This window comes from Erinaceus europaeus, chromosome 9 (genome assembly GCF_950295315.1).
Source record: "Erinaceus europaeus chromosome 9, mEriEur2.1, whole genome shotgun sequence".
NCBI classification, from domain to species: domain Eukaryota; kingdom Metazoa; phylum Chordata; class Mammalia; order Eulipotyphla; family Erinaceidae; genus Erinaceus; species Erinaceus europaeus.
Genome location: NC_080170.1, coordinates 109,943,637 through 109,957,611, shown reverse-complemented (window position 1 = coordinate 109,957,611; position 13,975 = coordinate 109,943,637).

Here is a 13,975-nt window from a genome sequence, read left to right as displayed (position 1 = left end):
GCTGTCCTGTCCAGATGCCCTTTCTCCCAGTCCAGAATGTTCTGTTGCTGAGTGAGCTTTCAGTCTTTCTTCCACACTGTCCCATGGAGCCTGTAGTCAGTTTCCAGCAGAGAGGTGGACAGTCATCTACAAGCCTACAGCAGAGTTTATGTCTGTGCTTTCTAAAAGACTGCTACGGAAACAGGCTATGAGAGCAGGAAAGTTCATCCTGGAAACCATGTCTTTTTCTTCGACTGAGTACCTCTCTCTGGTTTTCATGGACACTGAGATAAGTTGGTGGAATCAGCATTTGAATCCTGTAATTGCCATCTCACATTCTTATGAGACATGGCATCCCAAATGAAAGTGAATCAGCATCTCAGTCACCAAATAAAGAAAAAGAAAAAAGAGAGAAAGAAAGAAAGAAAAAAAGAGAGAGAGAGAAAGAAGGAAGGAAGGAAGGAAAGAGAGAGAGAAGGAAAGAAAGAATTAAACTGGTAAGTCATTCAATGATTCTCCTAAGCAGAGAACAGAGTTGTTGACTTTTACCTCAGTTTCTCCAGCCACTTTGATTAACCAAGCTCGCTGATGCCCTACAGAGGAGCTGAGGCAGAAAGAAATGTGACTTCCTATGAGTCATTAATTCTTGACCTTCAGCATGTTTTGAAAATGCATTGTGAAATGCTTGCTAATCAATAATCCTATCACTGGGCAGTAGAGAGAAGCTGGGAGTTGTGCAATCGGGGAGACAGGGCATTAATATGGATCCATCAGGAGCTCCCAGATTCCTGCTGAGGGCAAGACCTACAACAGCTTCCAGAGGCATGGGGTCTACATAAAGGTTTTTGAGATCAAGAGAGGATCAAAGCTCAAGGGAAAGTGAGTGTAAACTTCTCCCTTTGTGCTGGATCAGTTATATGGGGCTAGTGGTTGTTTACTGTTACACCCAACCTAGTTTGTCTGTTGTTTACTATAAAGGACTAAGACAAATGTGACTGCCCAGTCAGCTTCTAAACAAGTTTTCTCTGTGCTCTAAAAAGAGTCACCTGGGCCACAGGTATTACAACTACCCTAAGTGAAGTAGGGGATCTAGTATAAGGTAAAAGAGCCCAGGATAAGGAGGCAGAGAACGCATTTCAACCCCCTGTCACTTGCTCCTCTAAGAGCAGCCATGCCACATGCTGGATCTTATAGATCCTTCTTTTCTTTCAAGAGAAGTTTCTTCCACACAGTTCATGAAATACTGAGAAATGATGAGGGATGTAAAACCACTATGCCAACTCTACAAAACACACACACACACACAGAGAGAGAGAGAGAGAGAGAGAGAGAGCTATTAGTAGAAATTCACTCACTTGATTTTGCAAATACAGACAGAATCTCCCATTTAAGGAATGTCATGACCCCATGAGTGGGGTATGACTTGTGGTTTAGAAGCAAAAGTCAACATTGACAACAGTCCCATGCATATGACAGGGAACTTCTGAACTCTTCCTTTGTGCCAGCCACTATTAGCAGTAAGCAGTAGTGTTCTGGTAAATGTTTAACAGCTGGGTCTTTGGGACAAAGAGGCTTGGCTGGATCTTTTAGCATGCTTATACCATGACTGATTTCAAGCTATCAATGTGGCATCACTGAGTCAAGAAGTGAGGAAAAGATCAGTTCTCATTAGTACATACAAATACAAAGCAGAAACTCTGATGAAGACTAGGTTTGTGTAATGAACCTTCTTGATACATGCAACACAAGCTTTTTAAAAAAATATTTATTTATTTATTCCCTTTTTGTTGCTCTTGTTGTTTTTGCTGTTGTAGTTATTGTTGTTGTTATCGATATCATCGTTGTTGGATAGGACAGAGAGAAATGTAGAGAGGAGGGGAAGACAGAGAGGAGGATAGAGGAGTGGAAGACAGAGAGGAGGAGAGAAAGACACCTGAAGACCTGCTTTACCATTTGTGAAGTGACTCCCCTGCAGGTGGGGAGCCAGGGGCTTGAACCTGGATCCTTAAGCCGGTCCTTGCACTTTGCGCCACGTGCACTTAACCCGTTGTGCTACCGCCTGACTCCCAGAACACAAGATTTAATTTAACATTCACTGGGCCTGCTCCTCTAATAATTCAGAAATCAGGATTCTTATTTTTACTTAGAACAAACTCAGATGATTCTAGTGTTTATTGATGTTTGATAGTCACTATTGTAGGTTTGTTTTATCTTTAAATCTTATGTATTTATTTATTTATTATTGGAAAGAGACAGAAAGAGATTGAGAGAGGAGGGGGAGATAAGGAGAGGAGAAAGCTACCTCAATCCCTACTTCACCGCTTGTGAAGCTTTCCCCCTGCAGGTGGGGATCAGGGCCCCTTGTCATAGATTCCTTATGTGAACATAACTTGAAATTTCACATTTCACTATATGATGAATAGGGATCAGCTGAATAAAGGAAAGTCATAGAACTCTTATTTCAGCAACTGTTTATCCTAAAGGATTACAGAATGGGACACAAGTGCCAATAATTTGCTCTCTTTGAGGAGTCCTGGATGTCCTTAGCTTCTCTGCCAGCTTGAACTGTTTTCTTGAGTATTTGCTGCTTGGTTGTGGACACTAAGGTTGACAAGTGTGTCAGCACCAGAACACTAGGAAGCCGATCTTTGTTAAATTTTTTTTTCCCTAGCCAGAGTGCAAGGAAGTAGTCCATCTCAGAAACAATTCAATCTTTAACTGGTGACACCTGTTAGAATAGCTAAATGTCTGTCCCCCAATAGCAGAAGAAAGTTCTAGAAGACACCCACAAAGAAGCATCAGGAACAACAGCCTCAGTAGCATGCTGAGGACCAAATCTCACTAGATGATGAGTGTTCCCACTTCCCAGAGTACAAGCAGCACACAGAGTATGGAGTCCAAAAGGCTGCTGAGAACTACAAGAAATTATTCCAGGATATATTGTGAGTATTGAAGAAGACACTTTCAGCAGTTAAAAGCATATTAGCTGATAAGCAAGTTAAGAATGGTGATGATTCAGGAAGAGGAACAGAATTTTAAAGACACAATTAGATTTGAATATAAGATTACGTTCCTTCCTTCGGTTTGATAACTGAAGAGAATGAGGTAAACTTCCAGGACCCATAAGTGTTCACCTTGAACCTGAGATAAGTCCCAGGAAATGATCCAGAGACTGAACCATGTGAGGAGCAAGAACATGAATAAACTGAAGGATCTTGAAGCCAGGCACTCTAACGGACTTATAGCCTCAGAGCTGGAGAGCAAGTGGGGAATCCACCTGTCTGGTGTTCCTGAATGCACAGTGTTCTTTGGAAAGGAGTGAGCCACTGCTGCTTCAGTGCCTCAAGCCTGCCTGTACCACAGACCGGAGTGTGTGCCCACTAACAGCATGAATGAAAGTGCTGAAAGGGGCCCAGAGAACTTTGGCACACATCCACAAGTACAGTGCACTTTTCATTTTTGTATTTTACAAACAGGTAAAAATAAAAGTACATTTCAGATAGCTGGGGGGTGGTTTAAAATCTCAAAGAATTTAGTATGCTACACACAACTAGATAACTATCAAGAACAAAGATCACATAATCAGATGATGAAAGACTTTACTATGCAAATCCTTTTCCAGTTTCCCAACCCTGAATGCTATAATAAGGAGATTCCACTATTTTGTTTTGGTTTTTTTTTTCTTTTCTTTTTTTTTTTTTTTAGTATTTATTTCCTTTTTGTTGCCCTTGTTTTTACTGTTGTTGTAGTTATTGTTGTTGATGTCGTAGTTGTTGTATACGACAGAGAGAAATGGAGAGAGGAGGGGAAGACAGAGAAGGGAGAGAAAGATAGACACCTGCAGACCTGCTCCACCGCCTGTGAAGCGACTCCCCTGCAGGTGGGAAGCCGGGGGCTCAAACACAGATCCTAAGGCCGGTCCTTGCACTTTACGCCACATGCATGTTTTTGTTTTTTGTTTTTGTTTTTGTTTTCATTTCCTGGAAGGAAAAATGTAGAGTTGAGATGTAAAGTGAAGGAGATGTTTTTCCTACCCCATCGTTGTATCTTTTCCAGGACATCCTGTCAACGGATTCACGCAATATGTGGTATTCTGAGTCTGTCTTCTTTCACGTAGCCTAATGCCTAGGAAGAACATCCAAGTTGCTGCATGTGTCAGTAGTTTCCTCCTCTTTGTTGTTGTGTGGCATTCCACTGCATGAATGTACCACAATCTGTTTATCCTGTTGCAATTCATGAACACTTGATATGCCCAACTTTATGTTAGAAAGATCTGCTTACAGACTGTTGTATGTACGTGACATGATTTTTCTCTCTACGAGTGGGATTATCTAGGAATAAAGGAGTGGGAATATCTAGGAATGGGGTTGCTGAATGTGTCTGCCATCATGGCTGTGCCATTTTCTATCCCCCATCAATAATATTTGATTGAGTTGGCTATTCTACTTACTTGCCACATTTGGTACAATCAACACTTTTAAGGAAGAGTAATCTGGGAGGTAAAAATAGGTTGTGCTTATTATATTTATAAGAAACCAGATCTATATGGACATTGTTAAGCTCTAAAACACAGCAGAATTATCTTTAGCTATGTCCCTTCGACTTTCAAATCTGATCATGTAAGAAAGCAGAAAGATAGCTGGAATGAAATTCAGCATGAAAGGGAGATTGAGGTGCACCCAGTTGAGCACACATGTTACTATGCATAAGGATCAGGGTTCAAACGCCTATTCCCCACCTGCAGGAGGAAGCATCACAAGTGACAAAGTAGAGCTGCAGGTGTGTATCTCCTTCTCCTCCCTATCTCCCTCTCCCCTCTCAACTCCTCTCTTCCCTGTCAAATAAAATAAAAATGGGATAAAACAGATAGAACAACATAGCCCCTAGGAGTGGTAGATTTCTGTGTAAGCACAGAGCCCTAGCATTAACCTTGGTGGAAATGAGAGGAGAGGGGGAGAGAGGAGAAGAGAGGAAAGGAAAGGAGAGGAGAAGAGAGGAGAGGAGAGGGGAGGGGAGGGGAGGGTAAGGGAGGGGAGGGGAGGGGAGGGGAGAGGAGAGGAGAGGAGAGGAGAGGAGAGGAGAGGAGAGGAGAGGAGAGGAGAGGAGAGGAGAGGAGAGGAGAGGAGAGGAAAAACCTTGAATCAAGTGTTAGCAACTCCATCTGCATGACTATGGACAGGTCACCTCCCTTCTCTGAGCTTCAGTATGCCTATAATATAAAAAATACCCCAGTTTTCCTGACTCACAGTACTATGGTGAGATTAAAGGAAATAATGAGAAAGATAAAAATTAAAATAAAAAAGGAAATAATGCAACTGCTTAGGTTTTCGTAGCAGCAAAATCCTATTTGGCTTTGAGTTATTGTTTATGCACTTAAAAAACCGATTACTAGACAATATCAATTAATGACAGTATCAATCTATGCTACACTGGCCCAGCCCTACACTGGGGCTCATTCCTCTCTCTGGAATGTCAGCACTGCCACTCAAATAGAACCTTTCTGATGTGAGGGGAATGGTCCCTGGCCTTTGGAACATTAAGTCTCCTGCCATGGGCACTGGGAATTGCTTGTGCCCACAAAAATTCACATCAAATAGCCAGTGAAGGCTGAACATAGGCCTTGTCAATCTAAGGCTTCATGGTACCACCCAGCAGCTAGGCAGTGGGGCCAGCTTGAAAGTGATCCCAGTCAGGCTTGAAGTAGGAGTCTGGGCAGTAGCATGGGAGTAATGATCTGCACAGTAGACAAGAGGCCCAGTTGACACAGATGCACTTGACAAAAATGTGCATGGATACAGAATTTGATGGAGTAAAGCAAGAAAAGAAATATCCAGTCATTTTTAGCCAAGCACATAATTGAAAGCAATACTTCCTGGAAAAAAATCTTATTTTTTTAATAGAGACAGAGATAAATTGAGAGAAAAAAAAGGGAGGGAGATAGGGAGAGAGAGACACCTGCAGCACTGCTTCACCACTCATGAAGCGTCCCCCTGCAGGTGGGGAACTTGAACTGGGGCCTTTGAGCATTGTAATATGTGTATTCTACCAAGTGTACCACTGTCCAGCCACCAAAGCAATACTTCTTAAGGGAAACCCCTGGGTTTCCAGGGAAGGATCCTTATAACTCACTTCCTAATTAGACTTCTCTCTTTTCCATCCCCACCCACCCACTCACACAGTGGCCAGTCAGAGAATGCATACCTGCCCAAGTCATGCATACAGAACACCAGCTATAGAGACCTCTTCCATGCAAGACTACTTAAAGTCCACCACTGGCTCTTTCCAAAGGCCAACACTGGGAGATAACTCAAAGAGGTTTATCTAGACCACTGTCTATCTATCACGTCCCAAGATGGCCTAAGGAAAAAATTCTGTTAATCCAATACCACACTAGTTACTGCATCCTAACTTTGACCTGATGGCAGTGCAAAAGACTATCCCACCTTCTCCTCTACCTGTTTGGTCAACAAATACTTGTCAGGCTCCAATTCTGTCAGGAACATATATGGAGCTGAAAATCTAGGGTAAGTGAGATTCTATTTCTGTCTTCAAAGAGTTAAGATTTTTTAAAGATTCAAAAAAACACTCTCAGCACTACGAGGCAGGTATCGCTGAGGTGAATCCAGATTTTGGGGTGGGGGAGACAGAGAGGGCAGAAGCTAACTCTAGTAGGTGTTAGAAAGAGCTAAGAAAAGCTTTCCAAAATAGGAAGATACCAGGTGCACCAAGAAGGAGGGGTTTCTAGACAGAAGGAATAGTCTGTGCCCAGTGTAGAGGGCTGAGCAGTCATGTGCACTGAGAGAGCAAGTAGCGAATTTGTAAGGGGAGTGGCAACAGATGTGGCTGGCAGCTAAGTGGGTGAAAGGCTTCCCTCAGGTCATCTGGGGACTTCCTGCCAAGTCAAGAGTGGGGATTTCAGCTTAAAGGAAGTAGGAAGCCTTTGGAAAGTTTTCAGGAGATTAGGTCTGAGATTTTTACAGGTCACTTTCGAGAGAGGCAGTGGGGAGAAAAGGTTGAAATAGTCAGTTAGTACTATATAATTAAAAGTTATAACATAATGTATATAATAGTCATAACAACATAAGTCATAGTAAGGAATAAAAGCAAGCAGTGATTGTAATAGCAGAGCTGAGTGGACAGATTAGCCTTGAATGAAAGCAATAGCGACAGGAATGAAGAAGAGAAGAGGAATTGAAGCTTAATGGGGAAGGCCAGGGTTTGGAGGACGATTCCTCCAAACAGCCTGAGGGTGTTTGTTTGTTTGTTTGTTTGTTTTACAGCAAAATCAGGTTCAGTATGTGACATTTTAACTAAGAAAACAAAGACAGGAGGAGGAACTAAATTCAGAAAGATTTCAACAAGTTCAGGGCAGAATATGTTGAATTTTGAAGTGAATGACATATCTAGGTGAAGAAATTTACTCAGCAGTAAATACAAGCCTAGAGTTCATAAGTTAGAATTAAATGGAAATGTAAGAATTCTCCCACAAGGTTGGGAAGACAGCGTAGTGATCATGTAAAAGACTTTCTAGCCTGAGACTCTGAGGTCCCAGGTTCAATCCCCAGCACCACCATAATCCAGAGCTCTGGTCTCTATCTCTTTCTCTGTCTGCCTGTCTCTCTAGCATTAAAATAAATAAAATATTAAATAACTCTCCAACATCAGATGTATAACTTCTACTGAAGATGCTCTCATTATGTTTGAGGGTTGCTCAATATTAAATTTCAATATTAGGTGCAAAAAAATTTTCAAATAATCAGGACACTTCTCTCAATCTGAAAAAGAAATATGTAAAAGTCTTTGTATCTCTACATATTTTTATCCTGCTTGCCAGGAAACTCAGAGTTATATTTAATTCTCAATTGCAGTAACTGTACATGTTTGCTTTCTGGACATTTTGATGACAGTAATTTCTGGTTTGCAACTTAAGAACTTCAGGGTTTGCCCCACATTATAAGCACTCTCTATTTCTCTCTGGGGGTGAAAATATATTTTTTCATTTGATATAATAAAGTTGAAGTAGGGATCACTCCACTTCAATGTATATATCCCCAAGATAGAGCTTTTCCTCACTATCTATGAGAGTAACTACTTTTCCCCCAGGTATTCGAGGAAAAATAAAAAGAAAGAAAGCCCTTTTTGAAAAGGGAATTGATCCTCAGAGAACATTCTCTGCTGAGGGGACCAGCAGCTTACAGATGGATGCAGAAATCTGCAGCCATTTGATTCAACAGTGCCTTCCAGATGTAGGAAAATAAGATCTTCTCTTCCAGCCCCTTTGGTACTTCTCTCATTTTAAAAAACATTTCAACTATTTATTGGATAAAGACAGAGGCAAGGGAGAGGGAAAAGGAGAATGATAGATACCTATAGCACTGCTACATCATGTCTAAAGCTCCCCCCACCCCTGCAGGTGGGGGCCAGTGACTTGAACCCAGGTCCTTGCATGTTTTGTGTGCTCTATGGGGTGTGTCACTGCCTGACCCCCTTCCCTTTGCTACTTCTCAGTCAAGTGGCATTCTTTACTCCCAAGATGAGACTGGACGACAGTATGAAGGGTGTGAGTAAATCCATTTCAAGTCACCATGGGCTACCACTAACCTTTGGAGAAAAGAAGACATCTGCCCCTAATAGCAAGTTATCTGATTTTAAAGAGCTTTCACATCATTTTTATAACTTGATCCTCTTCAATGTTCTGGAAAGTAGGTAGGGCCGGAACTTGATAACTGTGTATCCTCTCGCATAATGTCTCTTGGACTGACCCACTCACAAGCAAAGGACACTGGGCTGGGCTTGCTACCCTCCACTGAAATCAATCACAGTTTCAGAAGAATGGTAAGAAGAGTGAAAGCCATGCTCTTTGAGTTTCACCCAGCAATTTCAGCACGCAAAGCACTATCATCTCCATCGTAGTAGATGACCGTGGTGTCCTGCCCTTTCCCCTCCCAGAGATAAGGTGGGGAGGCTATATCTTCTCTTTTTCATAGCTACAGGCTCAGAAAGGCATTCTGTTCAGTTTCCGAGCTGGATTTGTAGAGTTAAGCAGGGAGGAGGGGCTACAATTTCCACTCCTGAGCTGTCTCCTACCAGCACTCACAGCTTCAAGTCCTCTCCGGCTTTCAGAGGGCAGCTCCACTGTAGGCTTCAACAGTTCATTTACCGGAAGAGTGCGATGCTAATGACAGAAACCACCAAGTGGATGGTTCTAACTAATCTGACTTCCCTCTTCACTAATGAATACAGTCACTTGGTCCCACAAAATCAGTAGTGGGTTAGAACCACTTGCCTAGTAGAATTCACCTGTCTCTGCTCAGGCCTGTTAATAAACCTTACAGCAGTCAGTCAATAAAGCAATAATTGAAACCATTTTTTAAAGCAGCCAGTGTAGCCTACTATGGAACAGTTCATCTGAAACATCTCAGCCATGTGGCCTTGTACAAGAAACTTGAGTGCTGAGTTTTGACTGACCCACCTGCAAAATGGGTCAGTAACCATCTCTGTCATACCTTCTCTCATAGTTTGGTTGTGAAAATCACAGTTGTAAAGTATTAAGAGCTAGTGAATGTGTTCTCATTGTATGGAGGGAACTCGGTCTATTTATGAAGAAATTCTAAACTGCAGTTCAAGGGACAAAGAGGTAGCCCAGGGGGAAAAAAAACTTTGGGGTTCTGGGACTACAAGCTACCAGGCATGTATTGTGCAATTTGAGCCTCACTCATGAGAAAAGAGACACTAAATGACAAACACAGCGATTCATGTCCACTTTCCACATACATACAGGCTGACAAATGTCAGAAAAAGAGGAATCCCTTTTCTTGAATCTTCAAAGATTCAATTCCATAGGGAAGACAAAATTTGTACTCTACTTGCAATCAATCTATCCCACAAACTTCTTGAAGCCTTAGTCAGAAAATTTGCAAAATGCTCAATAATATACATTTTTCTATATGAGACAGCCCAGAACATCTATCTATTATAGGGAGTTCTGGGGCTCAAATCCAGGGAGTCCAATATGCAATCATATCATCTACCTGCTGAACCAACTCCTGGCCCTAATAGCCAATACACGTTTTTATAGGGATAGAGAAGGCAGAGAGGTGGAGAGAGTGAGAGAGACCATAACACGCAAGCTTTCTTCAATGCAATGGGGAGCAAGATTGAACCTGGGTCATATACATGGCAAAGCAGTACACTATCCAAGTGAGCTATTTCGCCAATCTCTAGTACACATTTTTAAGGTAATATAGCAGGAAGGAAATGCTAGGTCTTTTTATTCATGTAAATGAAAAGTTTGGCCCGATCTTTATGATGGTACAGGAACTCTCCACTTTCTGTTGGGGAGAAGAATTGAAAACTTACTGATACCAGAAACAGAAAAACCTCTGTGAGGCTATTTTTCTAATGCATCCACCCTCTCCCACTCATTTTACAGAGAAGAAAAATCAGATTCAGGAAGACATAACCTGCTTACAGTCATATCACAAGGGAGGATCAGATAAAAGCATGAGTTATGGTTCTTGCTGTGTTTAACCCAGTGCACATTTACTGAACACCTGCTCAATTCTGACTGGGGAAAACAAAGATGAACAAGCCAGAGAAATTCAGAGTCCATTAGGAGAGATCCACATGTAAGCAGATGATGGAGTGTAAGATGGTGTTGTGATGCTGACAGTGATACAAAGTGCTACAGTGACATTCTGTGATGACACATTTCAGAGTGGTCACTCCTACCAGGGATTATCAGGGAAGGTCCAGAGTTGACATTTGAGTGCAACAAGTAGAAGAATATTCCAGACCAGGAGAACAGAACAAGCTCAAGGGAGATGAGAGATGAGGGGGGGAGAGGGAGAGATGAGAGGGGGGAGGGAGAGAGGGAGAGGGAGAGAGGAAGAGGGAGAGGGAGAGGGAGAGGGAGAGGGAGAGGGAGAGGGAGAGGGAGAGGGAGAGGGAGAGGGAGAGGGAGAGGGAGAGGGAGAGGGAGAGAACAAAGCGTGCACTTGAATCTTCACACAAATAGTTTGAAACAGCTGGGTGATTTATAGTAAGTGCTTCAGAACAGCTTTGGGAGATGTCAACAGGTCTCAGCTGCCATCCTCCAGCTCATTTGGCTGTTCCCTGGGACCATGAACTGTGTCCACCTAATGGGCCAGTACAACACCTGGCCGAGTGCCAATGGCATTATGGGACTTAATGAATTCCCTTTGAAGATGAGAGGATTGTGAGGGAGAAAAGAATTTGCCACTCAAGCAAGTCAACTGGAACAGAAGGTGTGTCCTAGCTTCTCAGGTCCAACACTTTAGCTGGTCGACCAGATAGCCATGGTCACCTCCCCTGAGGTCATGGGGTTCTACTTGGGAACATCAAGTCTTTTTTCAGCAAGCTGTTTCTAAGCCACATTGCTTTTGGCTCACTCCTTGCCTTTATAGTTTCACCAGCATAATTGATCCCCGAGCTCAGTTTCTGCCATACCTTCTGGTTTCCTAGGGAGTGATGGTATATTCAGGCTCCCTTAGAGCACCAGCACAGCCTCAGCGTCCTGGGGGAGAGTGTGGAGAGCCGTGTAAGAAGCAGACATAAATAGTTCTAAGGTGTGTAGTCATCCTTTTGGGTGCTCTGAGCTTCCTGTCCTGAGCTAAAATTTTCCCATGGGGTTAGTTGCAGCACCAAGAGATAAACAAAGCTTTAAAGTAACTCTCCGTGTTGGAAAGCTCATAGCATTTCTAAGACACTGATTTTCCTACCTTCTAATGAATGTGTCCCAGTCTTTCCATTATCACACTTTTGTTAAGGCTTTCCAAGGTGTGTGTGGGGGCGGGGGGAAGAGAGACCACCTAAGAGTGAAACGTCTCCCAGATATTCTCCTACCCATGTTGGATCCACAAAATGTCCTAACAGTCAGACAAATCATGCCAGGATTCTTTGTGGCAGGAAAGAACCAGTCACTCGTGATATTTAGCCCTGAACAGCCCAAACAACCCTTAGTGACCAAGGTTTTTTTCCACTTACACCTGGTTCTTTTGCTTTTACCACACAGTTGTATCAGCAAGTGAGACCCCTGAGTAAGCAAAGCAGCTCCTTCACAGATCTTCTTGTGTTTGTTTTTCTACCATACTTCTTTTATTTATTTTTATTTATTTTATTTATTAAGACAGAGAGGGATTGAGAAGGGAAGGGAAAATACTGTACGGTGGTAGAGAGACTGAGAGCCATCTGCAGCATGGCTTCACTGCCTCACAGCTTGTGAAGCTTCCCTCCTGCAGATGGGAACTTGGGGGCTTGAACCTGGGTTCTTGTGCATTATAACATGTACACTCAATGAGGTACACCACTACCCAGCTGCCAAATCAGATCATCTTGTAAGAATATATTCCTTAATCTACTGCAGATCGTGATCGACTAGGAGATTCCATTCATATTGTCCTTTCAAAATAAGTCATTTTCACCATGGTGGTGACGTGGTCAGTAAAAATCAAGAGTCTATAGCAGCCAATAGTCAGCAGTTTGCAAGACAATGCAACAAGTCACAGGTACACTTACAACTTATGTGATGACAAGAGGTTAGGAGAGAGAGGGACTTCTACACAGCTGTAAGAAGAAGAAATAATAGAAGTAAATTGGCAGATCACCCCAACATGCAAATCACAAAAAAGGAAATGACCCTAATCATATATAAAAAATACACAACTTCACTAGTAATAAAATAAATGCAAACAAAATTAAGAAGTGCCAGGGTGGGGGAAACAGCATAGTGACTATGCAAAAAAAGCAAAGAAAACTGTCATTGTCATGTCTGAGTCTGTGAAGTTCAATCCTCAGCACTACTATAAGCCAGAGATAAGTAGTGCTCTGGTTATGAATGAATGAATGAATTTGAATTAATTTATTAATTAATTAGGCTGTGAAGCAACAACAAAGCACAAACACAGTAGTAAGAGGATTGTAAATGGGCACAATCACTTTGGAATTACATGTAACAATATCTAATAAACTTGAGGTTATATACTGCTTATATCCCAGCAATTCCAGTCTCAGGAAATAGCTAAGAGATTCTTTGATATATTTATCAAGAATTTGGTATAAAGTTGTCCACTACTCTGTTATATTTAAGAGTAAAAAGATATTCAAAGCCTACTAGTCAGAAATTGTGTAATAACTTCTGACACATTCATAGAAAAGGTTTACAATATAAAAATTAAAGTCAATTAACTAAAAATAATATACTAAAGCAATAACACTAAAAGCACATAAAATAGCTCCTCTTGATAGTGTATTTGCTTTGTCATGCTCATGACCCTGGTTCAAGCCAGGTCCCCACTTGTACTGGAGGAAACTCTGGTGCTGTGGTATCTTTCTCTCCCTCCTTCTGTCTCTCTGTCTCTGTTACTTGTTTTCTATCTTCAGAAATTGGCTCAGAGTAGTAAAGTCCTGCAAAAGAAATAGTTTAAAAGCACTGAAGCAAGTGTATATGTGTGTGGGAATAACATAAAGTGAAAAAAAGCAACTTGCAGAATAGATCAACATTGTATCATTCATGCAATTTTTAGAAATATAACAACACTACATGTTATCTTAGACACATACTTATGAAGTAAATGCCTGCTTAGAAAAGAGTCTTTGGGATGATAGTTGCTGTGGCGGAGAAGAAAAAGACTAGGGAAATGGGATGTGCAAAAGGATCTTTTGGGGGAGTCAGGCGGTAGCGCAGTGGGTTAAGCACACGTGGCATGAAGCACAAGGACAGGTGTAAGGATCCCGGTTCGAGCCCCTGGCTCCCCACCTACAGGGGAGTCATTTCACAGGCAGTGAAGCAGGTTTGCAGGTGTCTATCTTTCTCTCCCCCTCTCTGTCTTCCTCTCCTGTCTCCATTTCTCTCTATCCTACTCGACAACAATAACAACAATAATAATAACCACAACAATGATAAAAACAACAAGGGCAACAAAATGGAATAAATAGCCTCTAGGAGCAGTGGATTCATGGCGCAGGCACTGAGGAT